Raw genomic sequence first — 3624 nt, forward strand, 5'->3', positions numbered from 1 at the left:
TTCATCTTTTTGCTAGTTATTCTACCCAAACTTTTAGGAATGGTAGTTATTCTACCTAAATTTTTAGCTGAAGATAAAACTTTCATCATTTTTGCTAAGGCTGACACCTCACGTTTGGCTTCTTCTCACCAATTATACCTATAAATATCATTCTTGTAGTTCATTTGATTCCAATAGACCTAAAGCATTTTAAACTTTTCATGAACCGATAATATGGGATTCCAACATGACTGGCCACTTGTTTGTGCTGTATTCATATTGATATTACGTTTCATTTATACCAAAAGGGCACCACAAGATTATGTGAATGCCCACAATGTGGTTAGAAAAGAGGTTGGCCAGGGGCCTATGGCGTGGAATGCTACTGTCGCTCAATTTGCAGAAAGCTATGCCAATAAAAGAAAGGGCGATTGCGCCCTTGTACACTCGAATAGTGAAAAATATGGCGAGAATATCGCAATAGGGTATGAGGAGTTCTCAGCTTTGTATGCAATAAAGTTGTGGGTTGATGAGAAGGCTGATTACAATTATGGGTTAAACTCATGCCCACCTTTAAAGATGTGTTTGCATTATACTCAAGTGGTTTGGAAAACATCGATCCACATTGGGTGCGCGAGGGTCAAGTGCGTGAATAGCGCATACTTTGTGACATGCAATTATCATCCTCCGGGAAACTATGATGGCGAGAAACCTTATTAGGTTCTAGCACAAGTGGAACCAACTATATGTATAGATCATAGATATATATGTTGTGATGATGATGTCATGCTAGTTAAATTAAATTGTTTTGTGTAGAAATTCTAAAAGACAAAATGAATATGATTAAAATTAATAAATAAAATATGCCTAATGGCAGGCTCCTTTGTATGGGTACCAATTAGGCGCCTTGTTTGGCAACGCCTTTGTATTGTATGTCGATAATTACAATTACATATGTCATATTAGTATGGTTAGTCGGTTCAAAATGTTATGATTTATGCATGTTCAGTTATGTTTTTGTTTGTGGTTAAACAAGTCAGTTATTATATTTATTTATAGTAATTGTCAGTAGTTAAGCGAGAAATCACTTAGCGTATAGCTGACATTTTGTATACACATCAGTTTAGCATGTTCAGTTGATGGAATAAGGATTCCGGAGAACAACGGTTTATTCAAGTTGTTGAGGCATCCATTATCACGTACACCCCGACCAAAGGAGGATTAAACATCGGGACATAACCGTTGATCGTTCACAAGCTCAGTGATACTATTATAAGCGACGATAATTATTATTATTATTTTTTTATTCTTTATAATAATAATGGTTTTGATAAAAAAAACGAGCTGATAACAACAAAGTGGCAGGTAAACGGGTAGCAAGCTGTGCCACAACACCTTTTGGATAGCGAAACAAATCCTACTAAAAACAAATTTTGAAGTCTTAAGGGCCAAAGAATGCGCTACCCGTTAAACCCGGCTCAAAAATTCCATAGCCTCCGGGGCTAAGAAACCAAATGTATCAAAAGCGAAAGGGATAATCACGTGTTGATTCTCTAAGAAAGCTTTCTCGTGCTTAGCCACTTTTTCCAGTTACGCCTTTACTAAAATAATTATTTATTTTAGTAAATCTTGTCACATAATACACGTTTACATAGTGGAATCAAACAAAACAATAACTTAACAAAACTATTGGATCTAGCTTTGTATCGGATAACCTAAACATATTCTAGATTGTCTTTGATCTCACTAGTCTATCAGGTACTTGTATCTATACCATGTATAAAAACAGAGAGTGTCAACTTTGTTAGTTTATGATTCTCTAAGAAAGCTTTCTCGTGCTTAGCCACTTTTCCGGGTTATGCCTTTACTAAAATAATTATTTATTTTAGTATATCTTGTCACATAATACACGTTTACATAATGGAATCAAACAAAACAATAACTTAACAAAACTATTGGATCTAGCTTTGTATCGGATAACCTAAAGATATTCTAGATTGTCTTTGATCTCACCAATCTATCAAGTACTTGTATCTGCACCATGTATAAAAACAGAGAGTGTCAACTTTGTTAGTTGATGAGAAAACATAAGTTATAATATATATTGATACAAAAAAAAATCACATGAATAAGAGATTAGATTGCAAGCATATATAAATATGAAATATAATAATTGAACAATAAATGTTAAATGTGGATCCGTTTTCTTTGGCACAAAGCCAAATTACTGAGGTAACATATGATCATACCAAATGAGGATGAGATATTGAGGCTAAACCAAAATGAAACAAATAAACATACAATCATGAGGCAAGATAGAAAGAATACAAATAATTATACAGACACTTGAAATTGAATTGTATTTGAATAAAAAAGATAAAGCATGGGTAGTAGCGGTTCAAGAAGCAGGCGGCACAGACCGTTGTGGGACGGCTTGCGCTCCAAGCGGCGTACGACAAACATTAGCAAGGTGATCGTAACGATTGCATTGGATGCAAAGACGACAAGGGGATTGAGCCGAATGATGATAGTTGCAAGTGGAGCATAGCGGGTAAGGTCCGGTATAGCGTCTCTTATTCAGAGCATTTTGGTTTGGTTGAGGTTGATGGTTGTCCTGGTTAACGGCATAGTTTTGGTGGTTGGACTTACGTTTTTGATGAGAAGTGTTGTCATTGTGCGGAGTGGGTTTGGGTTCAGCTTTAGCATTGGTTGAGGATTCGGTTTTGGTTCTATCAGAGGTAGGTTTAGAGTCCTTTCGAGAGATAGTTCCATCCCTAACATGGTCATCAAAAAGTGAAGCAGCAAGAGCAATAGCTTCCTCAATGGAGAGAAGGTCTCGACTAACCACAGCATCACGGAAAATTGTTGGCAACCCCCGAATATGCTTTCGAATCCCACGAGAGACAAGTGTTACGAGGTGGGGCACTAGCATGCTAAGCTCTTTGAAACGGTTGGATTAGGTCGAGTTGTCACCACCAATTTGTTTGAGTTCCCAAAACTCAGTCTCCAGCCTTTTCAGTTCATGTTCAGGGCAAAATTCTTTCTATATAGCTTCCTTAAGTTCATCCCACGGCATAGTCATAGCAATCTCGATTCCTTGAAGGGCTTTGAAAGTGTTCCACCAAGTAAGAGCTCGCTTGTCAAAGAAACTCGAGGAAAACTTAGTCCGTTTCTCGTTCGGACATTCGCAATGGATGAATATGTTCTCCATTCTCTCAAACCATCGGAGAAGTTTTATGGCATTCTCTTCTCCAAGGTACGATGGTGGTTTAGCACTAGTGAAGTTCTTGAAGTGGAAGTTGTGTGGGGGTAACCGAAGTAGCAGACCCGTTTGAGTTGAGACTCTGGATCTAAGTCACAATAGTAGGCATAGCAGCAGCAAACTCCTTGGTGATTCTAACAGTCAGACGGCGATCATGAGAAGCAGATTGATGACGTTAATTACGACGATGACTTCTTAGGGAAGACATTTTATGAGGACCAAAGACGAATTTTTTTTTGTTAGATGATGGGTAAGTTATGTAAATGAGTTGATGTGAGATATTAGGGAAAACAATTTAAATAAAATTGTGCTAGTGACTTATCATAACTTGAGGACAAGTCAAGATTTAAAACATTGTGAATAATTTTGAGATATTTAATTTA

General features: G+C 37.0%; 1 pseudogene; it reads left to right on the forward strand.

The window, feature by feature from the left end:
• Positions 1–213: 213 nt before the first annotated feature.
• Positions 214–699, forward strand: LOC143559466 (pathogenesis-related protein PR-1 type pseudogene; annotated as a pseudogene).
• The last annotated feature ends 2925 nt before the right edge of the window (positions 700–3624 follow it).

The sequence above is a fragment of the Bidens hawaiensis genome, unplaced genomic scaffold (genome assembly GCF_021521415.1).
Source record: "Bidens hawaiensis isolate Kalapana, Puna unplaced genomic scaffold, B.hawaiensis_p1.1 tig00019922_1, whole genome shotgun sequence".
NCBI lineage: Eukaryota > Viridiplantae > Streptophyta > Magnoliopsida > Asterales > Asteraceae > Bidens > Bidens hawaiensis.